General features: G+C 41.8%; 1 long non-coding RNA gene across 3 annotated transcripts; it reads left to right on the top strand.

Moving 5' to 3' along the window:
• The first annotated feature begins 324 nt into the window (after positions 1-324).
• LOC131683087 (uncharacterized) lies at positions 325-2,335 on the top strand. 3 transcript variants are annotated; one of them, XR_009304361.1, is made up of 4 exons: positions 325-507; positions 683-766; positions 830-1,522; positions 1,578-2,335. It is a non-coding gene; the product is annotated as an uncharacterized LOC131683087 (long non-coding RNA). The 3 variants fall into 3 exon arrangements; XR_009304360.1 differs by having other exon boundaries at positions 325-766; positions 1,583-2,335; XR_009304359.1 differs by having other exon boundaries at positions 325-766.
• The last annotated feature ends 22,050 nt before the right edge of the window (positions 2,336-24,385 follow it).

The raw sequence follows: 24,385 nt of genomic DNA, 5'->3' as shown, positions 1-24,385 counted from the left end.
AATCAATGTGATCTATGCTGAAAATCAAGCATTGGACATTTCCAGATTAGCAGCGCAATCACCAAATTTTTAGTAAGCCGATATATTTACTAATATACAAACATGTTTCATTAGTAAAACGTAACAAATTAGCCATCGGTGAGGAATACACCTTTTCCTAAAGAATTTGGGTCATCCAGACAATTCCAGACTTTTTAAAAAAATATTACAGATTTTTTGGAAAAGCACTTGGCATCCCTGACGTCGTGTTTGTTTACTCGTGTCGTATCGGATCAAACAACCCTCTAAGAACGGTTGGTTTCAAAATCGTCCAATGAAGGACATTCGTTGGACCAATTTTGACATCGTCCAAATAACCGTTCAACGAACGTCCATCGTTGGACCCGTGTTGAACGATTTTGAAACAATTTTTTGGACGTCTCAGTGGGAAAAGAAACTATCACTAGTTATAATTAGTTATCCTCTAGGGAGAGATATGCGGAGGAAAAAAAAGGCAAACTAGCAACGGTAAATATCGCGATAAAAAACTAGCATCACTTATTGCGAACCAAGTTTTGCGTGACTTTATTATCATAACGTTTATTTTAAAAATAAGAAATGAAGTGCATTGGAAAATTTTGTGCGAATCGGCCTTGTAATTACGCTCTAATAGCTGAAATAAGTTTTTTTTCGGTACCCGAAGGATGCTGCATTACGCGATAAATGGGTTGAATTTTTCGAGTTCCGGCGTTCCCGTTACTGGATTCTTTGCAGCTATGTAGCGCAAGTATTATAGGAGCTTAAGAAAAACAAAAAAGCAAACTTTTGATGATGGATCTATTTCCCGCAGAAAACCATTCTTGACCCTATCGAACAACGTAAGCAAGAAGATAGATTAGATGCATAAAATATACCATGCGGTAGCTTTCGGACAAAAAATCATCTCTTCAGATCAATCAAAAGCAACACTGCCAGCAACGCAACCATCTGGAAAAAATCATATCACCGACGATTCCGCCGGGAATCCTACCTTTGGATATAGGTTGGTTACCCTAATTGAACAGCATTATTCTTGTAAGGAAAGTTCAACTTACAATAGCGCCTATTTATAATTTGTTGTCTAATGTTTATCAACAAAAATAAAAAAAATAACATTACTATCCAAAAATATTGCACCAATGCAGTCAAATAATGATCGACTGGCTCAAAATGTTGACAGTAAGCTGGCTCAAGATGGCGTCCTCGCATATCTCTCCCTAGAGGATAACTAGTTATAATAGTTCTTTTGATCGGATCGTCTCCTGCCGTAAAAATTATACAGATTAGGTTTGTTCCAGTACCAGGAGAAACTGGAAGTACTCCGGAGCAAACAGGGAGAAAATCGTTCCTGTACTATCTTCTTCTCTTTTTTCTTCTTCTGGTGGCAAACCGGAGTGAAAAGGAGCAAGAATTTTTTGCTCCGGAGCAACAGGGAGTAACTTCCATGTACTGGAACAAACCTATTGATTACTTAAAGAACGATGCACACTACGATTCCGACCAGGTAATCCGGAAAACTCCAATTTATTTTTCTTTTAAAACAAATATATTATTTTTAGAATAGTCGAAGGATTTTCCGACGTACCCAACAAAGTATCCGCGAAATAAATTAGCATGGTATATGGCCAAACAGTTCACGAAACTTATGGACCTGCTAACAAAATAGTCACGAAGAAGCCGGAAGGTAATCTGCCGAACTTTAACTCCGACAAGAAAAAGTTAGCCGTTACGAATTTAAAAACTACGGTTTTAGTCATTGTCAGCTGAGATAGCATTCCCGGTTTGGATTGTCTGTCGGTAAATCAAAGGGTATTGTATTCCCTGTTCGTCACCGGAGTATGTTTTTGGAGTCGGCTGTACAAAACACCAAAAACTGTTTTGTGGGTACGAAAAATCGGCTGCACGCTTTCGACAAGACATCGGTTTCGGGTAGTGACAGTTCCATATTTATCAACCAATAGTTAAGACCAGCTGTTGAAGTTTTTGAGGCTCAGCTAGAGTCACGCACGAACTCCCCGCTAGTCCAGCCGGGTCAGTTGAACGAAAATTATTTCTTTTCGCATTTTCAGTATGTGTCGTTTGACTGCATCCTGGGTAGGATTCGGAAATTTACACGGGACTATAACAAGGAAAGATATGCTGGTGCTGTCAGGCGAAATAAAGAAAAACTGCACACCAAGTTATCCGGTTGGATGATCTATGGCGGTTAACCCACCGATTATCACAATTAATAATATAACAGAATCGTATAATTTTCAACAACAAAAATAGTCCTCTAGAAGTAAACGTGATAAATATATTTTATATTAAAATTTAAGACACCAAAGCCGTTATAATTTCGGCATATCTAAGATTCATGTTTTGAAATTGGGCACATAGTGCTTTGTTCTTGGCTTGGAATTTCGCCCCATGGTTGTATTCGGTCAACTACATGACGGCTCCTGCTATCAGGCAGTCAATATTTTTCCGTCTGAGAATAGGTTTCGCCTAACAAATGGTCGGTGTTAAGTCAGACCGGACTAAGTGACAAAATATTGATTTCGAGAAAAACGAGTTTTTGCCATAATTCTTGCTTATTGTTACATATTTCAAATTAGGCAAAAGTCGAATGTAGCTGACGTAATTCTTTATCCATTATTATCATTATCTCATTTTTTATGTTTTGCGACTTAGTCCAGTCTGACTTAACACCGACCAAATGTAACTTTGATCTGTACTGCATATTTGTACTATTTACTATGGGATTCCCTTGGAACAATTATGGGTGCCTCCCGATATTCTTCATTTAGTCATATCCTTTTCATAGCACTGGCCTTCGTTTAATCTTTGGTGTTTTGGCTGATATATTTCGTTGGGGGTTCGTCGGTTCTTGCCATCGGAAATGAATGAAATGAAATATATACAGTAGACCGGCAACAATTTGAATTTTTTTTTCGGAATACTGCTGATTCAAATGGTAATTGGATGCACAAATCATATACAAAATATGAGCTTTTACCGATAGTTCACCCATAAGAGATTTCAAGTTTCTATGGTAATATATAAATGGAAACTCGGAACTAAAAACTTAAAATCAAATAATTCCACAGTAGCTCTGTACAGCTCAAAAATTTTGGCCGCGTAGCTTATTTTATAACGAACAGCTTTGTTGAAGGTTACATATTGATTGGAGTTTCCCCGACAAAATTGATAAACTTTGAAGACCAACTTTTTTTTTGAAATTGCCTATTGTAAGCATGTGCGAGAAAGAGAGGCAACCAACTTTATATAAGAATATCATTTAACTGCAATATCGGATCAATTTGCAGTCTTCGGCAATGTTGATCCTTACACCTTAAGCTATATATCTGTAGACTATTGGATGCACAAGATGATACTGGCATTTTTTAATTTATTGTTTCTTGTACCTGTTTTTCATATATTTTCACATACAAACTTGAAAACTCTTGTGAGAGAACTAGTGTTTTCAGAATGAGCTCATATTGGACAAATGAAGACAAATGTGAAGCTAATTAGCGTTTGATTTAAGTGTTCCGATAAAAAGTCAAAATTGTTGCCGGTCTAATGTACTGTTTAGAAGACATACTGGAAACTCCAGAGAAGAGAGTGCAACTGCAATCTAATTTTCGAATGGAAAAGGTTTGCATTGTGATAGACTTTGTTACACGTCAGGGTAACAATTTAGCACTGGGTGGAAATATACCCTTTTTTTGCGTATACACTCCGTAGAGTGTATTGTTTACGTAAAATTATGCTCACCGCTGTTCGGTACCGTTCACATTTAGTTGTAAATTTTTGTTCATTTTCGCGTTTGTGAACGGTTTTATTCGTACAGATAGGTTAGATAATTTTTGTTTTATGTTTGTGAATTAGTAACATAGGGCTTAGGTAGGCTACCGCTCTCCTCTTGCAAAAATTCGTATGTACGGGTTATGCTGCTCATCTTTGACAGCTGTGCGACAAGGCGGTTGGCGGTTTGTGATAGTCGAGTGCGGAAGGCGGCCATCGAGTTAGAAAGTGACGGACCGCAGCTAGGAACAGACGTGTTCTTTTTTTCGGGACAGTTTCCCGCCACCGTTATAAAGTTCAGTGCGCGCGTGTGACGGCAAGTGAAATCCGTCAGTGTGTCGGTATGTGGTCCGGGCATTCGGAAAAAGTCTGGTGTCGGGTCGCCGATTTGGGAAGCTAATCGTTAAGGAGCCACTCGCTTCCCCGGCTAACCATAAAGGACCCAGAAGACGCCTTTCCGCTCTCGCTGTGAAGGATCAGCCGAACGAGCCTAGCTCTCCTTCACAGCTAAACGTCAAGGAGAGCGAAGCAGGGTGGCCAAAGGTGCTCCCTGGGAAGTACACTGCAGTGATTTCTGGGATCTCTCACGGGGAGCGAGTAGATCCGGCGATAATTCGCCATCGTCGCTAGGGAGGTTCCAACAAAGGAGCTAAGCTCACCTCCCTAGCTAAAAGACAAGGACCGCTGCCGGAGCAGCCAACGAAGATACGACCGAAGGAGAACGCGGCCGTTGTTGACCCGGCCGGTCGGAAGAAGCCACCCGCCTTTCCGCCCGCAGCAGTGAATCACCAGCAGCCGTAGTGAAGTGGAGGGAGAGTGGACACAGCAAATAAAAGTTAAATAAAAAAATAAATTTAGTTTATTTGTTTGTTTACTTTTTGTTGTGAAACGAAAATCCAAAATTCTGTAGAACCACCAAGGCCGCCTTGAAAAGAAGGGTCCGCCGGGCAAACAAGAACCCGAGTAGTGGGCAAAACCGCTACTTACATTTGGCGCACAGCGCAAAACACACTGAAAAAAATATTTTCCTATTTTGGAAAATATTTTTTTCTTCTGGAGTGTGGGGTGCTTCTACTAAATCAAGGATTTTCGTAGAACAGTGGTGAGGTTTCTTCGGCAATATTTTTTCGCGGTCGTATATTTATTATTTATTTACATTTTTGGCATTATTTTTTGATTTTCGCATTTTCCTTTTTTTGTCCGAATTTGTGGATTGCGTTGTTTGTGTTTGGTCTGCCGGACGAGTAGTTTGAAGGTTGTTGTCATTTATTCGGTTGCGGTGGCCAATGGCCTTGAATTCTCAATCCGATTTGAGACATTTTTGGAGCAGCTTGATTTCCTGAAATTTTAAGGGAATCGTTAGTGGGGCGAAACATTGAAATTAATACTGTGTCAGTACTTACATGCTTTGTGTCTTGGTGATTTCTTCCAATATAGCGCAAGTTATGATGGCGTTGGAGAAATTCAACCAAGCGTGTGTGTTCATGCGCGTCGATCATTTATGTTCATGCGCGTCGATCATTTACGGCGTCTTCGGGGAATTTTGTCGCATGAGCGGTCGTCTCGGAGGGAATTAGTTCGTAATTTTCGGGGTGACGTGGGTGAAGAAAAGGAGATCTGCCTTGGTAAACTACTAACAATCAAGGAAGACCTCCAGTACAGGTGCCCAAACAAGGAGATTTACCGAACATGGTTGCTTCATTTGGGGTCTAGGCTCCAAGTTATCCGAAATTATGCGGCAGGGGAGGTCAACCAGGAAATTTCGGGGTTGCTGGAGGAAGTTCTAGCAGTTTATGCCAGTCATTTTAATGACGAACAGGCAGCACTTCCTCCCAACAACCAAGAAGGGGAGGATGGAGAAATTTTGGGAGATTTGCTGAGTACAGACATACCTGCAATTCCACAGGGATCCAATCCTTCCGATAACGAAGGATCTCTTTTCAAACAGCTCGTAGGGGACGACCTGTAGCGTGTCTTGTGCGAGATGAGGGATGAGATTCGAAAATTGCGACAGCAATCCGACGATAATAAAGCCCTAGCGTCTCAGGGGTCTGATGCTTTTTCAAAAGCTACCGATACGCTAATGGGCGGGATTGATTCACTGACAACAATTTCGTCAGTTTTGAGAAAGACGGTTCAAGAAGTTGTCTCACTTCGTGAATCCGTGAATGAACTTCGGGCACTAGTACATCAGAAGGACAGTGCTTCCGAGAAGGATCTGCAGACCGATCTGGAAGATTTGCGTTTGATGGACGTATCAAATGTGCGAAGACGAACTTTTCAATTCTGCGATGCATTTGTTCACTGGCAATGCTTTGACCTGGTATCAGGCTATGCGTGCGCAAAACCGGTTGTTTAACTGGAACCATCTTGTATGCGAGCTCAAGGTAAATTTTGTACATTCTGAACTTGATGCTATGCTCAAGATGAAGGCTCTCCAGTAGATGCGTAACGGAAAAAATATTTCGTGCTATGACGGTTCCAATGGCACCGAGCGAAAAATTCGACGTGCCCAAGCGGAACCTGAAACCCGACTATAAACAAATGCTAATTCTCAGGCCAGTGAACACGCTCTCGGAATTGATGAGTCTTGGTAAATCGATCGACGCCTCCAAGACGCCGATTTATCAGAAAGTTTTCGGTTCTTCTCGGGAAGTCGCTGCTTATTCTGACAATCCACCACAAAACAAACAAAAACATAATCAAAACCAAAAGGGAGGTGGACAGAATAACGGCAACGCAAAATCCAAAACGTTTTGGAACAAGAATGCCAAACCAGCAGTTCTTGATTCAAGCAAGCCTCCTGACAACCAGAAAAAGAAACAGCAAGGGAATCAGGATGGCAAGAATCTCAAGGGAAACAGTCAAGATCAGAAACAAGTCGAACCACCGCAGAAACCTATAATGTGTCTAGAGTATTTGGTGGAAAAGCATCGTCCTCCCATGCTCGGCGTCTGCTACAATTGTGGAGACAAAGGACATGAATATGAGGAATGCCGGAAACCAAATCGGGTCTTCTGCATCGTGTGTGGTTTTAAAGTATTTGATGTTTCTCGTTGCCCTTACTGCCTAAAAAACGGGATTAGAACCAACTGAAGTCGCAGTTGGCAGTAAAGCAGCGCTCCAAAGAACAACTAACAATCCATCCCCAGATTTACGACAGTTTTCGACCGGCTCGTGATGAGGACTATGATAATTCATTGTCTGTCGAAACCATCATCCTTGACGACCCGTTCGATAACCGTCCATTTGCAATTGTCGCAAATCCTTCAAAGCCCTGCTCGACAGTGGTAGTAATGCCACAATTATAACTAAAAAGCTATACAGAAAGTTTTCGAAAAGTCCTTTGAAAAGTTTGGAACGACCATTCGAACTACGTTCTGCGAACGGTCAATCCTTACCAATCATTGGACAAGCGTATCTCCCGTATACTTTTCAAAATTTGACAAAGGTCCTATGCACTCTTGTAGTAGAGCATCTGACCGTCAGCTCCATTCTAGGTATGGACTTTTGGCGCGCCTTTGGGATTTCTCCTGAGATACAAAACTGTGCTCTGTTGAACTCAGGTCAGGAATCAGAAGACGATGAAGAAGATGAAGTACTGCGTGAGTCGATACTCACTTCGGAACAGTTAGCGCGCGTAGACGAAGTAAAGAAGTTTTTCCAGGCAGTAGAGCCCGGAAGCTAAGCCCAACCTCATTCACAGAGCACAGGATTGTCATCAAAGATGAATTCCAAGGTGCGGCACCCGTTTACCGACATCCTTATCACATGAACCCAAAGAAACTGTCTAAGTCTAAGGAATTATCGAGGAGTCTGATTCGGATTGGTCGCTTAATATTGTGGCGGTCACGAAACCAGACGACTCAATTCGCCTTTGTCTAGACGCTAGGCCTCTCAATGAGCGTACTGTACGAGATGCATACCCTCTGCCCACCCTGGGCGAATATTGGGCGGCTTACCCAAGGCGAAGTACCTGTCTACTATAGACTTGAAGGAGGCCTTTCTCCAGGTACCCCTGGCCAAGGATAGTCGCAAATATACCGCTTTCAGTGTTCCCGGCAGGGGTATGTTCCAATTCACTCGTTTACCATTTGGTCTCGTCAACAGACCAGCTACTCTGGCGCGACTGATGGACCAGGTTCTAGGACGCGGTAAATGGGAACCTTACGTTTTCGTCTACCTAGATCACATCATCGTCGTAAGCGAAACGATCGAGCATCACATACAGTTGCTCAAAGCAGTGGCCGATTGTCTAGCAAGAGCCAACCTAACCATCAATTTGAAAAAATCCCGTTTTGGAGTCCCCGAACTAAAGTTTCTTGGTTATTTGTTGAATCGAGACGGACTCAAGGTCAATCCTGACAAAATTCAACCGATTCTCGACTACGAGAGACCGGTTACCGTGACGAAACTCCGTCGTTTCCTCGGTATGTGCGGTTATTACTGACGTTTTATTGATCGGTTCAGTGAGGTCACTGCTCCCTTGACCGATCTGCTCAAAACGAAAACCAAGAGCTTAGTTTGGAACTCCGAGGCAGAACTCGCGTTCCTTAAAATTAAGGAACTTCTAGTCACTCCTCCAGTATTCGTCCCACCAGACTTCTCCAAAGAGTTAATCCTTCAGACAGACGCTAGTGACGTAGCAGTCGCTGTTGTTCTGGTGCAGTGCAGGAGTATCCCGAGGGTGAGAAAGTAGTTGCTTACTTTTCGCACAAACTGACTACTCCCCAAAGGAACTATCATGCAACTGAGAAGGAAGGTCTGGCGCTGATTATGGCGGTTGAACACTTTCGAGGTTACTTGGAAGGTTATCATTTTCGACTGGTCACTGATTCGATTACATGGATACTGAAGACTAAATGGAAAACCAGTTCACATTTGAGTCGTTGGAGTTTAGAATTGCAACTCTACGACATATCTATTGAGCACCGGAAAGGCAAGGACAATGTCGTTCCAGATGCGTTATCCCGGGCCGTAGCAGCCGTTTCAGCTTTGTCCACCTCAGACTGGTACTGTTCCATGAAGTCCAAAGTTATCCAAAATCCTGACGACTATGCCGACTTCAAAGTAGAAAATGATCAACTTTTCAAGTATGGCAACTCGAAAGTTGTTCTGTGCGACTCGCGGTTAAGTTGGAAACTCGTCCCAGCACCCGAGTTCCGTCAAGATTTGATCCAACGTACCCACGAGAATTTGCTTCACGTGGGATACGATAAAACGATCGACGAAGTGCAGTGCAGCGATATTACTGGCCTCGTATGGGATCTGAAGTACGAAGGTTTATTCGAGAATGCGGGACGTGCAAGGAAATCAAAGCTCCTTTCGTCCCAGTCCAGACCGAAATGGGTTAGTCGCGTGCGACTAATGCACCATGGCGAATGGTTTCTGTGGACTATATTGGTCCTCTTCCAAAAAGCAAACGTGGCAATCAACACTTGCTTGTCGTCCTCGACGTCTTCAGCAAGTACGTCATGTTAACCCCCGTTCGCAAAATCGCTAGTACATCACTCTGTACGATACTACGCGAACAGTGGTTCAATCGCCATGGTAGCCCGGAAATTCTGCTAAGCGACAATGCATCCACTTTCACCTCGAAGGAGTTCAGTCAATTCATAAAAGAAACCAACGTCAAACATTGGCTGAACTCCCGCTATCATTCGCAGGCTAACCCAGTGAAGCGAACAAATCGCTCAATAAACACCCCAATCCGGGCAAATGCTCGAACCGAGCAGCGCAACTGAGATGTCCACATCACCGATGTGGAGCGCATCCTAAATACTACCGTTCATTCCTCCACTGGGTTTAGTCCTCATTTCATTATACACGGGTGTGAAATGGCATCTGCCGATGACTTCAGCAGGATTTCTGGTTAGGGTGACCTAGAAACAAGACACCAACAGTTAGACAAAATCCGGGAGATTGTGGTCAAGAATTTGGCAAAGGCAATCGAGGGCATTCGACATCAGTACAACTTGGGCCATCGAAAATATGCCAAGCCATTCAACGAGGGACAAATGGTGTACCGTCGAAACATAAAGTTGTCGAATGCACTCGAGTCGTACAATGCTAAACTTGGACCACAATACTTACCGGCTAAAATTGTCTCAAAAAAGGGTGTATCCTCCTACGAGCTGGAGGATTTAGCAGGTAAAAATCTCGGAGTTTGGCCAGCAAATCTTAAACCAGCATAAAAAAACTTTTCCGTGCCGTTTGTGGACTGACGGTATGCTTTTATATGGATTACTCACTTGGGAGTTTTCCAAAAGCAGCCGTCAGTTCCCGACGGCAACAACACGGACTTTGGTCCGAATAAAAAAACAATAAACATTTCTCCGTCTTCTCTATCTTTATTGTGGAAGACCAACTCTGCCGCGAGAAGGTTCTTCGACACCTTCTTGCAATTTTTCAGAGCCACATTTACGCAGTGTGGTAAACAAACATCCACACAACATATATGCACTGGCACCGGTGACGGTTACGGTGGGTGGAATTCTCCACTTAAAACAAAAACAAGTACACTACACCGTACCGTCATTCGGTCAACGGTTGCATTGACCTGACACTTTCTGCAGTGTTCAGCAAATAAAACATTTCTTTTGCGCCCCACTCGCGCAGTGAGGTAATCAAACAATTACAGTAAACGTATGGCCCGGGACCTGGCACGGCAGCGGCGAAGTGGGATTCCCACACTTTAAAACATATAATAGGGTCCCGAATGCATAAAAAAAAACTTTCATCCATGTTCGGCTACATAAAATAAACAAACTTTTTTTTGCACCGGCACTCGGGATGTTTACGGTTAGGTAATGCACTTACTTCATCCAGAAAATATGCTAGGAAGGCACAAGCTGCACTAACTGTAGTATCTTCCGAGTGTCGCATGCTTACATACTCTCACTGCCGTGTTGCGGCCACAAAAAAGAATTGTTTGAAATCCCTTTTCTAAGGGGAACATTCGCACCTACGGGTGCATCAAATTATAAAAATCCCCTTGTTGGGGACACCAAAAACGTATTCACCTGTCCCTACCTCGATAGGGACACAAAAAAAAACTCACGCGGCTGATTCCCGACCGAAACTATCGCGAGAAAACGCGCGAAATGACCGTAAACCGGATAAAAATCGCGAAATACGATGCGGGCGACGATTCCGCCATCCGTATTGTTTTGTTTTGATGATGATTCATTCATCCATTCAGATGGGTGATATCATCATCATTTTTGACATTTTCCCCGATGTTCGCATCAATGCTCTGCAACATTCAGGTGTAGCCCGATTCGGATCAGGATGGTATGGGTGTTAGGGGGAGATGTGAGTTAAAAAGCACCACGCATCTTCGATATCGAATCGACTAATAAAATTTTATTTCGCATAATTTTGGGTTTGTGGTTAAAACTGGGGTGGTTCGTTTGATACCAGCGGGAATCATTTTGATCTGTTTAAATTATGCGAAAGACATTCTTTGATCCCTCTCAAACGTTTCTTTTGTCATGTACGAAGCGTTTTGAGGCGAAAAGGGACGAATATACAAACTTTTTGTCCGGAATGTCTGTGAGTGGGAGAAATGATGACGTGTTAAGCGGTATTGTATGAGTGAATGTATGAGTGTGGAATCGAACAGAGTGAATGAATGCATGTGTGAATGATAAGATAAAATTGTTTTGGGGTTAATTCGAAGTGCTTATCGGAATGTGAATGATCGAGTAGGCCAGTGATTGAGGATGAATGAATGGGATAATTGTATGAATGTATTTGGATAGAAACCCCAACACAAGCGTGTAGTACTGGTACCGTAAGAACACGAGGCATTTCTGCACAGTCGAGAAAAAAAACGAACAAAATAATGTCGACAACCGCTCCCCTGCAAGTTGGAACATTGAAAATTGTCAATGTCACTTGCAGAATTTTAGGAATATCGAGTTGTTACCGATCTTGTTTTCGGATTGGATTTAGGGTTCAACCCATAACCGAATAATGATAGTGGCTGACAACCTCCCGCTTCGCGTATGCTGTCAGTATTATCAGACCCAACACAGACAAACAGTTCACCGGTTAGGACATCCGGTCGATTAGTTCTTGAGATGAAAATTTATAAATTGCGGAAGAAATGATTAGGTGTAGTTAGTTTTTCTTTGTTTATTTATTTATTTATTCATTTCGTTCATTATTATTGTATCGGTGTTAGGTGTTAGTTTAGAAAAAAAATGTTTTTTTCCACCCGGTGTGGGCGAGATTGTAACCCGTCAGGGTAACAATTTAGCACTGGGTGGAAATATACCCTTTTTTGCGTATACACTCCGTAGAGTGTATTGTTAACGTAAAATTATGCTCACCGCTGTTCGGTACCGTTCACATTTAGTTGTAAATTTTTGTTCATTTTCGCGTTTGTGAACGGTTTTATTCGTACAGATAGGTTAGATAATTTTTGTTTTATGTTTGTGAATTAGTAACATAGGGCTTAGGTAGGCTACCGCTCTCCTCTGGCCGATTGTCTAGCAAGAGCCAACCTAACCATCAATTTGGAAAAATCCCGTTTTGGAGTCCCCGAACTTAAGTTTCTTGGTTATTTGTTGAATCGGGACGGACTCAAGGTCAATCCTGACAAAATTCAACCGATTCTCGACTACGAGAGACCGGTTACCGTGACGAAACTTCGTCGTTTCCTCGGTATGTGCGGTTATTGCCGACGTTTTATTGTTCGGTTCAGTGAGGTCACTGCTCCCTTGACCGATCTGCTCAAAACGAAAACCGAGAGCTTAGTTTGGAACTCCGAGGCAGAACTCGCGTTCCTTAAAATTAAGGAACTTCTAGTCACTCCTCCAGTATTCGTCCCACCAGACTTCTCCAAAGAGTTCATCCTTCAGACAGACGCTAGTGACGTAGTAGTCGCTGCTGTTCTGGTGCAGGAGTATCCCGAGGGTGAGAAAGTAGTTGCTTACTTTTCGCACAAACTGACTACTCCCCAAAGGAACTATCATGCAACTGAGAAGGACGGTCTGGCGCTGATTATGGCGGTTGAACACTTTCGAGGTTACTTGGAAGGTTATCATTTTCGACTGGTCACTGATTCGATTACATGGATACTGAAGACTAAATGGAAAACCAGTTCACGTTTGAGTCATTGGAGTTTAGAATTGCAACTCTACGACATATCTATTGAGCACCGGAAAGGCAAGGACAATGTCGTTCCAGATGCGTTATCCCGGGCCGTAGCAGCCGTTTCAGCTTTGTCTACCTCAGACTGGTACTGTTCCATGAAGTCCAAAGTTATCCAAAATCCTGACGACTATGCCGACTTCAAAGTAGAAAATGATCAACTTTTCAAGTATGGCAACTCGAAAGTTGTTCCGTGCGACTCGCGGTTAAGTTGGAAACTCGTCCCAGCACCCGAGTTCCGTCAAGATTTGATCCAACGTACCCACGAGAATTTGCTTCACGTGGGATACGATAAAACGATCCACGAAGTGCAGTGCAGCGATATTTCTGGCCTCGTATGGGATCTGAAGTACGAAAGTTTATTCGAGAATGCGGGACGTGCAAGGAAATCAAAGCTCCTTTCGTCCCAGTCCAGACCGAAATGGGTCAGTCGCGTGCGACTAATGCACCATGGCGAATGGTTTCTGTGGACTATATTGGTCCTCTTCCAAAAAGCAAACGTGGCAATCAACACTTGCTTGTCGTCCTCGACGTCTTCAGCAAGAACGTCATGTTAACCCCCGTTCGCAAAATCGCTAGTACATCACTCTGTACGATACTACGCGAACAGTGGTTCAATCGCCATGGTAGCCCGGAAATTCTGCTAAGCGACAATGCATCCACTTTCATCTCGAAGGAGTTCAGTCAATTCATAAAAGAAACCAACGTCAAACATTGGCTGAACTCCCGCTATCATTCGTAGGCTAACCCAGTGGAGCGAGCAAATCGCTCGATAAATACCCCAATCCGGGCATATGCTCGAACCAAGCAGTGCAACTGGGATGTCCACATCACCGATGTGGAGCGCATCCTAAATACTACCGTTCATTCCTCCACTGGGTTTAGTCCTCATTTCATTATACACGGGTGTGATATGGCATCTGCCGATGACTTCAGCAGGATTTCTAGTGAGGGTGGCCTAGAAACAAGACACCAACAGTTAGACAAAATCCGGGAGATTGTGGTCAAGAATTTGGCAAAGGCAATCGAGGGCATTCGACATCAGTACAACTTGCGCCATCGAAAATATGCCAAGCCATTCAACGAGGGACAAATGGTGTACCGTCGAAACATAAAGTTGTCGAATGCACTCGAGTCGTACAATGCTGAACTTGGACCACAATACTTACCGGCTAAAATTGTCTCAAAAAAGGGTGTATCCTCCTACGAGCTGGAGGATTTAGCAGGTAAAAATCTCGGAGTTTGGCCAGCAAATTTCCTTAAACCAGCATAAAAAACTTTTCCGTGCCGTTTGTGGACTGACGGTATGCTTTTATATGGATTACTCACTTGGGAGTTTTCCAAAAGCAGCCGTCAGTTCCCGACGGCAACAACACGGACTTTGGTCCGAATAAAAAACAATAAACATTTCTCCGTCTTCTCTATCTTTATTGTGGAAGACCAACTCTGCCGCGAGAAGGTTCTTCAACACCTTCTTGCAATTTGTCAGAGCCACATTCACGCAGTGTGGTAAACAAACATCCGCACAACATATATGCACTGGCACCGGTGACGGTTACGGTGGGTGGAATTCTCCACTTAAAACAAAAACAAGTACACTACACCGTACAGTCATTCGGTCAACGGTTGCATTAACCTGACACTTACTGCAGTGTTCAGCAAACAAAACAATTCTTTAGCGCTCCACTCGGCCAGTGAGGTTGTAACCCGCCAGGGTAACAATTTAGCACTGGGTGGAAATATACCCTTTCGTGCGTACTCTCTCCGTAGAGTGTATTATTTACGAAAATTTATGCTCACCGCTGTTTTGTACCGTTCACACTAAAGTTGTAAATTTTTGTTCAATTTCTCGTTTGTGAACGGTTTTGTTTGTGCAGATAGGTGTAGTAATTTTTGTTGAACATTTGTATATAAGAAACATAGGGTTTAGGTAGGTCTCCGCTCTCCTCTCGCTGTAAAAGTGATTGCTAACTATGCTGTACCATGGCAATGACAGCTATGCGGCGGTGTGTTTTTTGGTGGTTGTTTGGTGGAGTGAAAAAGGCGGCCATCGAGATAAGGCAGAAAGTGACGGACCACGGCAACGAAAAGACGTCCAGAAAATTATTGTTTTTATTTCGGGACAGTTTCCCGCCACCGTAACGAACGTTCAGTGCGCGTGTGCGACGGTCGATTTCCGTCGAAAGTGCCGGTCCGTGGTCCGGGTGCTAATTTGTTTAGTGGTGCTGGATCGCCGTCGGGGGAAGCTAATTCCCAAGGAGCTTTCGCTTCCCCGGCTAACCGTTAAGGATCCGACGCACCCGCCCCTCTCGCTGCAGAGGATAAGTCGAACGAGCCTTGCTCTCCTCTGCAGCTAACAGCCAAGGAGAGGGAAGCAGGTAGGATAACGGCTCCACCTGGGAAGAACACTGCGGTGTCTTCTGGGATTCCTTGCGGGGAGCAAGTGAATCCGGTGATTAGTCACCAACGTCGCTAGGGAGGTTCCAACAAAGGAGCCAAGCTCACCTCCCTAGCTAATTGTCAAGGACCGCTGCCGGAGCAGCCAACGTTCAAAGGAGAACGCGGCCGTTGTTGTCCCGGCCGGTCGGAGGAAACCGCCCGCCTTTCCGCCAGCAGTAGCAGAGCACCAGCAGCAGCAGCAGTTGAGAGAGTAGCGGAGAATAAAAGTCGGTAAATTTAATAATTTATTTTGTTTGTTTACTTTTTTTTCTTGTGAAACGAAAATCCGAAATTCTGTAGAAGCACCTAGGCCGCCCTGAAACGAAGGGTACGCCGGGCAAATAAGAACCCGAGTAGCGGGCAAACCCCTACTTACAAGGTAATCAAACAATTACAGTAAACGTATGCCCCGGGACCTGGCACGGCAGCGGCGAAGTGGGATTCCCACACTTTAAAACATATAAATTTTACACCGTGCGAGTTTTTGGGGTCCCGAACTTTTTTTTGCACCGGCGCTCGGGATGTTTACGGTTAGGCAATGCACTTACTTCATCCAGAAAATGTGCTATGAAGGCACAAATTGCACTAACTGTAGTATCTTCCGAGTGGATGCTTACATACTCTCACTGCCGTGTTGCGGCCACAAAAAAGAATTGTTTGAAATCCCTTTTCTAAGGGGAACACTCGCACCTACGGGTGCATCAAATCATAAAAATCCCCTTGTTGGGGACACCAAAAACGTATTCACCTGTCCCTACCTCGATAGGGACACAAAAAAAACTCACGCGGCTGATTCCCGACCGAAACTATCGCGGGGAAAACGAGCGAATTGACCGTAAACCGGATAAAAATCGCGAAATACGATGCGGGCGACGATTCCGCCATCCGTATTGTTTTGTTTTGATGATGATTCATTCATCCATTCAGATGGGTGATATCATCATCATTTTTGACATGTTCCCCGATGTTCGCATTAATGCTCTGCAACATTCAGGTGTAGCCCGATTCGGATCAGGATGGTATGGGTGTTAGGGGGAGATGTGAGTTAAAAAGCGCCACGCATCTTCGATCTCGAATCGACTAATAAAATTTTATTTCGCATAATTTTGGGTTTGGGGTTAAAACTGGGGTGGTTCGTTTGATTCCAGCGGGAATCATTTTGATCTGTTTAAATTATGCGAAAGACATTCTTTGATCCCTCTCAAACGTTTCTTTTGTCATGTACGAAGCGTTTTGAGGCGAAAAGGGACGAATATACAAACTTTTTGTCCGGAATGTTTGTGAGTGGGAGAAATGATGACGTGTTAAGCGGTATTGTATGACAGAATGTATGAGTGTGGAATCGAACAGAGTGAATGAATGCATGTGTGAATGATAAGATAAAATTGTTTTGGGGTTAATTCGAAGTGCTTATCGGAATGTGAATGATCGAGTAGGCCAGTGATTGAGGATGAATGAATGGGATAATTGTATGAATGTATTTGGATAGAAACCCCAACACAAGCGTGTAGTACTGGTACCGTAAGAACACGAGGCATTTCTGGACAATCGAGAAAAAAACGAACAAAATAATGCCGACAACCGTTCCCCTGCAAGTTGGGACATTGAAAATTGTCAATTGCAGAATTTTAGGAATATCGAGTTGTTACCGATCTTGTTTTCGGATTGGATTTAGGGTTCAACACATAACCGAATAATGATAGTGGCTGACAACCTCTCGCCTCGCGTATGCTGTCAGTATTATCAGACCCAACACAGACAAACAGTTCACCGGTTAGGACATCCGGTCGATTTGTTCTTGAGATGAAAATTTATAAATTGCGGAAGAAATGATTAGGTGTAGTTAGTTTTCCTTTGTTTATTTATTTATTTATTCATTTCGTTCATTATTATTGTATCGGTGTTAAGTGTTAGTTTAGAAAAAAATTGTTGCCAATTTTTTTCCACCCGGTGTGGGCGAGATTGTAACCCGTCAGGGTAACAATTTAGCACTGGGTGGAAATATACCCTTTTTTGCGTATACACTCCGTAGAGTGTATTGTTTACTTAAAATTATGCTCACCGCTGTTCGGTACCGTTCACATTTAGTTGTAAATTTTTGTTCATTTTCGCGTTTATGAACGGTTTTATTCGTACAGATAGGTTAGATAATGTTTGTTTTATGTTTGTGAATTAGTAACATAGGGCTTAGGTAGGCTACCGCTCTCCTCACGACATTGCTATTTAGATTTATTAATGACGAATATAGACGAAGACTTCTGTGTAACGGAGTCACTTACTCCCTTATGGAAGAATGAAGCTTATCATACAGCCATTGAGTTTTCTATATTCTTGCATGTTAACGACAGACCTGGTGATAGTGAATTTGAGGAGGTATTTGATTACGAGTCCGCTAACTATGAAAGCTTGAGGCAAAAAATTAATGCAATAAACTGGCAAATGATTTTAAGAAATGAAGAAAATGTTGAAGCTGCCGTAGACATCTTCTACAAAATATTATTTGAAGTCATTCACGAAGATATACCATTGAAAAGAAGAAGGCGTCACTATAACTCAAAACATCCCATCTGGTTTAATAGAGAAATCAAAAATTTAAAAAATCGTAAGCAGAAAGCACACAAAATCTACAAAAAATACAACAGCGAAGATAACTTAACAAACTATTTAAATCTATGCGATCAATTGAACCTTGCCATTGATATCGCGTTTGAAGAGTACAATGCAAGAACAGAACGCAATATAAAAACTTGCCCAAAAAACTTCTTTAATTACGTAAAAACTAAAATAAAATCGGATTATTTCCCAACAGAAATGCATCTTGATGGAAAGGTAGGCGATAACTCAGAGGAAATCTGCAATCTTTTTGCAACATTCTTCCAGGAAGTTTACACTACATTTTCAGAGAAGGATCGAGAGCGTGAATACTTTTCATTCCTCCCAGAACTTTCAAGAGATATTAACATTAAACAGATAAAAGTACATACAATCATGGATGCCTTAAAAAACTTGGATAGCTCTAAAAGCCCTGGACCTGATGGCGTTCCACCGGTGTTTTTAAAAACTTTGTCAATAGAACTAACCGCTCCTTTATTTTGGCTTTTTAACATGTCTCTAGAATCAGGTTGTTTTCCTAAAACATGGAAAAGCTCTTTCCTAGTTCCAATTTTTAAAAATGGTAAAAAATCCGATGTGCGTAACTATCGTGGAATAGCTATCATCTCGTGCATTCCCAAGATTTTCGAGGCGATTGTTAATGAAAATTTATTCCACCAAATCAAGAACAGAATTACCCATGTGCAACATGGTTTTTTCAAAGGGCGTTCTACAAGTACAAATCTACTCGAATTCATTAACTACACATTAACAGCAATGGATAACGGAAACCACGTTGAAGCTCTTTATACAGATTTTAGCAAAGCATTTGATCGCATCGACATACCCATGCTACTTTTTAAATTAGAAAAAATGGGGTTTGAGTCAGGACTTCTTACATGGGTACAATCATATCTTACAAATCGTGAACAAGCTGTTAGATTTAAAGGGATAAAATCAATCCCAATTCAAGTTACATCAGGAGTCCCTCAAGGGTCTCATTTGGGCCCGCTATTCTTTATTTTATTTGTTAACGACATTTCCTTCATTCTAAAAAATGTAAAAGTTCTTATATATGCTGATGATATGAAACTATTTCTAGAAATAAGAAATGGTGAAGACTTTCAGACATTTCAAAACGCAGTAAATATATTTTATACATGGTGTAATAAAAGCCTGCTGAAACTGAATGTAAAAAAATGTAATTCCATAACATTGAGTAGAAAGAATAATATACAGAACAATAGAATCTTATTGGGAAATCAACAAGTAGAAAAGTGTGACAGAATAAGAGACCTAGGAGTTATCATAGATTCCAAAATAACATTCATAGATCATTATAACACAATAATTAACAAAGCAAACAGCACACTAGGTTTTATTAAACGCTTCAGCTATAATTTCCAAGATCCCTACACAATAAAAACATTATATGTAGCCTATGTGCGTTCAACACTAGAATATTGTAGTATAGTTTGGTCGCCTTTTTCAGCAACGCATGCAAACCGGATAGAATCAGTACAAAAGCAGAAAGATCGTCGTGAATTTTCTATGGTATCATTTGTAAACGACATTGTATCACATCGTATTGATTCAATCGAACTTTTATCGAAACTAAATGTTTATGCTCCTTCTCGACAACTACGTAACCGCAGCATCTTTTGTACAATTCACCATCGCACTAATTATGCCAAGTTTGGCCCTTTAAACCAAATGATGAATATTTACAACAAACATTGCGAAAGCATTGACTTCACTATGTCGAAAACAAAACTTAAGCAGCAGTTTAAAGTAAACCAAAATTTTAACTAGTGTTAAGTTAGTTTAATAATTATTATAAGAAACCGGTCTACATCTGATTGACGACTTGAAATAAAATAAATAAATAAATATCTTGCAAAAATTCGTGTGTACTGGTTATGCTGCTCATCTTTGACAGCTGTGCGACAAGGCGGTTGGCGGTTTGTGATAGTCGAGTGCGGAAGGCGGCCATCGAGTTAGAAAGTGACGGACCACAGCCAGGAACAGACGTCCCAAATTTGTTCTTTTTTCCGGGACAGTTTCCCGCCACCGTTATAAAGTTCAGTGCGCGCGTGTGACGGAAAGTGAAATCCGTCAGTGTGTCGGTGTGTGGTCCGGGCATTCGGAAAAAATCTGGTGTCGGGTCGCCGATTTGGGAAGCTAAACGTTAAGGAGCGACTCGCTTCCCCGGCTAACCATAAAGGACCCAGAAGACGCCTTTCCGTTCTCGCTGTGAAGGATCAGCCGAACGAGCCTAGCTCTCCTTCGCAGCTAAACGTCAAGGAAAGCGAAGCAGGGTGGCCAAAGGTGCTCCCTGGGAAGTACACTGCGGTGACTTCTGGGATCTCTCGCGGGGAGCGAGTAGATCCGGCGATAATTCGCCATCGTCGCTAGTGAGGTTCCAACAAAGGAGCTAATCTCACCTCCCTAGCTAAAAGACAAGGACCGCTGCCGGAGCAGCCAACGAAGATACGACCGAAGGAGAACGCGGCCGTTGTTGACCCGGCCGGTCGGAAGAAGCCACCCGCCTTTCCGCCCGCAGCAGTGAATCACCAGCAGCCGTAGTGAAGTGGAGGGAGAGTGGACACAGCAAATAAAAGTTAAATAAAAAAATAAATTTAGTTTATTTGTTTGTTTACTTTTTGTTGTGAAACGAAAATCCAAAATTCTGTAGAACCACCAAGGCCGCCTTGAAAAGAAGGGTCCGCCGGGCAAACAAGAACCCGAGTAGTGGGCAAAACCGCTACTTACAACTTATTTGGGTGAAGCAAATGTCGTACAAGAGTAGATTTCATGGGTCATTGGCTAAGTATTCATGAACCTTGGTCCTGTACATAAAATGAACTGAAAGTTGTTTCTGCACTCGCTTCTTTACTTTTGTCTTCCTCTGGTAGCAGGCCGGAACAAACAGGAGTGAGTCATTTGACTGCTGTTTGCTTCGAATATGCTAAAGTGAGTACTGGAACAAAAATATAGCATATGACGAATGAGGACAATTGGTATTAATGACATCAAGCGGTTCACAAACATGTATTGCGGCTTATGGTTTCGCAGAATCATAAATCGGCAAGCTATGAGCGAGGCTAAGGGTGTAAGTACCATTGAATGCTTACCAATGCTTTCGGGAAAGTTCTGTTCGAAAAGCGAATGAAAAAAAAATGAAGCACGGAAAATCCAGCTATGCCAAAGAATGATTTTTAGAAGGCTGTCCGAAGCTTCACATAGTTTTGTGGGTGGTTTACTTACCGTTGGATTCTATAAGATGGACAGTTTAAATAGTTGGTCTTAATACAGGCTTTCTTTACTCAACGAACACTCAGTTGAACGGCGAATCCGGTTATGGGAAAGGCGACGTCATAGCTTTTATGCTGTTTTTGCGTAACCCCAAAACTGAATCAGGTTGCAACCCCAACCGCTATCAGTTCACATATTTTGACAGCATTTGGGGTTAAAACTTGACATAGTTTCGCTTAAAGCAAAAACATTAGTTTGTTCAAGAAATTGACAACATTGAGAAGCGGTTGAGGAGCATGAAAAATCAAAATACAAAATTTGACAGTGTTACATTCACTCGGTATTGTTCAGAGTCATTAATGAATATTGTATCGCGATTCACCACCTCATCTGCAGTGTTGCCGATAATTTAATCAGAAATATATAAAACAGTGCTGCCGAATCGGATATTTTGTGTCCCACCATTCTTGATTTGGTGAAAAAAATATTCAACATTCTTGCAATTTTCAATTTAAAAAAAATCAGGAACAGTTTTTAAAATCCATTCTCAACAGAATTGTTCTTAAAAAAGTGAACTCTTTTGATAAAAAATAAGAAAAATAGGGGTTAGGTCTGACAAGAAAGGTCTATTCCGAACACTGCCCAAACAAAAGGCCCTTTTCAGGGCCATCAATTTATCGACAAAGAATCGAATTGAAGTTTTGTTATTACAAGCATCAAAAAGTGGCTTGCCAAGAGCGTTGGATGGTTAGTGAGCTACTTGTGAACAATATCGTCGCTTTCACGTAGAATGGCACAAAATAAAAAGTTATTTGTGTGATTTGTAGACAGTTTAGTGTAACGATTCAATTTACAAAAATCGAACGTTTTCTAACGTTTAGATATAGGGTCTCCGTTTCAAAATATTCGGCCAGAATGTTTCCCGGTTTTTTAAGCGTGAAAATCTACTATTGTACTGACAATATCGGTGGCTGATAATATCGGGTCTTCCCTATATTTCTAAGTACTTCGATAGTACCATTAAAAATAACTATGTTTCTAGAATCATCCATTTCGTAAACTAGCATTCGGTGAGATGGAGATCGTCGTACTGACACTCCTATTTCAAATCATCTATCCATTGCTTTTAACCCTTTCATGCCCAAAGTTTTTCTAGTGCATGTAGGGTTTCAAAACTATTTTTCCTTGAAAACAGTGAGCTTAAGAAACACGAAGTCTTTTTTTATAAAGTTAGGGGCTTCCCTCGCAGTAGAAGCTGCTCAATTTCTACCTAGGGGAATTGTATTGACCATTACAAGTCAATACAATTCCCCTAGAATATTCGATTTGAAACAGAATTTGCTTAGCGACCGCACCCCACAACCCATAACTCTGGAACCGGAAATCGGATCGAGACGAATTTACGGGGATAAAACACCTTTCATTTGAGACCATGTTTGGTCGAATCGGTCAAGCCATCTCCGAGAAACCAATGTGACTGTTATTCTGAATATGGATACTTCCGCCGGGGCTTCCGGAACCGATGATGGTGGCCAATGTGACCAAAGAAACTTAATGGCTGTTAGTGACCTAGTACTACAAATCTAAGCAGATGTAGCACCATTTTGGAAAAGTTTTCATTTTTATACATTCACTACAGAATTTTTTAAAATCGACATTTTCTGTGTGATCGTACCCTTCACTCGGTAATTTCGGAACCGGAAGTCGGATCCATTAGAAATTCAATAGCAGCCTATGGGAATGTTGTACCTTTCATTTGAGACTTAGTTTATGAAAATCGAATCAGCCATCTCTGAGAAAAGTGAGTGAGATTGTGGTCACATTCACACATACATACACACACAGACATTTGCCGAACTCGACGGACTGAATCGAATGGTATGTCACTCGGGCCTTCGTTTAAAAGACGGTTTTCAGAGCAGTTTTCTATTGAGAAAGGCGAAACGTAAATCGTACGAACAATTTATAGCAAATAGTGGCACATTTTACAATTTTATAATTAGTGGCTCAGGTCCCTTCAGATTTGACCTCACTTACCGCTTGATGACGTCCCAGTTTGATATTTCTTTTAAATGTTTTGAGAAAACTGAGAAAACGAAAATCATCAACGCAGGTCTGGATACGGTTAAAGAAATATAAACAAATTTTGGTATCCTCGCATCGTTTTCCGGAGCAGTTGGATATGTAAAGCTACCAGTACACTGTTTGTCATAACGTAAAATATTTGATGAATCAAAATTTGATCAAATAAACGTGTTTGACAAACAAATTTGACAAGGCCAGTACACGAGATCAACTGTTTAACAAACTTTTTTCATCAAATATTTGCATTGATGCGTTACCGGACGTTACGCCTAATATTGTTTGACAAACACAAAGAGAATAGGGAAAGAGACGAAGAGTGAAAATCAGTCAAAACGGCAACACTCCCTTTATGATGATTTCAACACTAGAATTTTGGCAACCGCTTCCACAGGCAGCACTTTAAATGACTCCTATTATATTTTGAAAACAAACCGTATGTCGATCGTTGGATTTGTTTATTAAACGATGCGCATTTCGAAAAAAAGAGATGAAATAATTCTAAAGCTTGTTTTTACTCATACATATACTCTAGAATGCACCTCACAATCACGATTGAACCAAATTCTGACGAAAATTGAAATTTCTTTTTTAATAGATGTACAATACTTATCTCCTCCAACTCAGGCATGAGTAATGTTTATTTACATTGCACGATTGGTCTGCTTAATAAGGTATTTTTGGTTTCACACTATTCGTCTCTTTCCCTATTCTCTTTGGACAAACATAATAAAACAAGTTTGATGGATCAGTACACTGTTTGTCAAATATAGTCAAACCGGCGTATACGTCAAACAAATCGCCATGCGAAAAAAATTTTGTGCTATTTGAACTTCATGAATTTTTAAGAGTGCAAACATATGAAATATTTGTGTTAGCGCAGGGATGCCAAATGATTTTCCAGAAAATTTGTTTTATTTTTATGAATGATCGAAGCAACTATATCGCACTCCTTTGTTCGTGATTATGCAGAGTGTGATCAAATACACATTAAATACGCCAAGCTCCCATACAAAAGGGTAATCATTTTATGACTCACCACGCAATCAAA

This window comes from Topomyia yanbarensis, chromosome 2, assembly GCF_030247195.1.
Source record: "Topomyia yanbarensis strain Yona2022 chromosome 2, ASM3024719v1, whole genome shotgun sequence".
Taxonomy (NCBI): domain Eukaryota; kingdom Metazoa; phylum Arthropoda; class Insecta; order Diptera; family Culicidae; genus Topomyia; species Topomyia yanbarensis.
The sequence above is the reverse complement of the archived record's forward strand: the minus strand, read 5'-3'. Positions and strand labels throughout refer to the sequence as shown.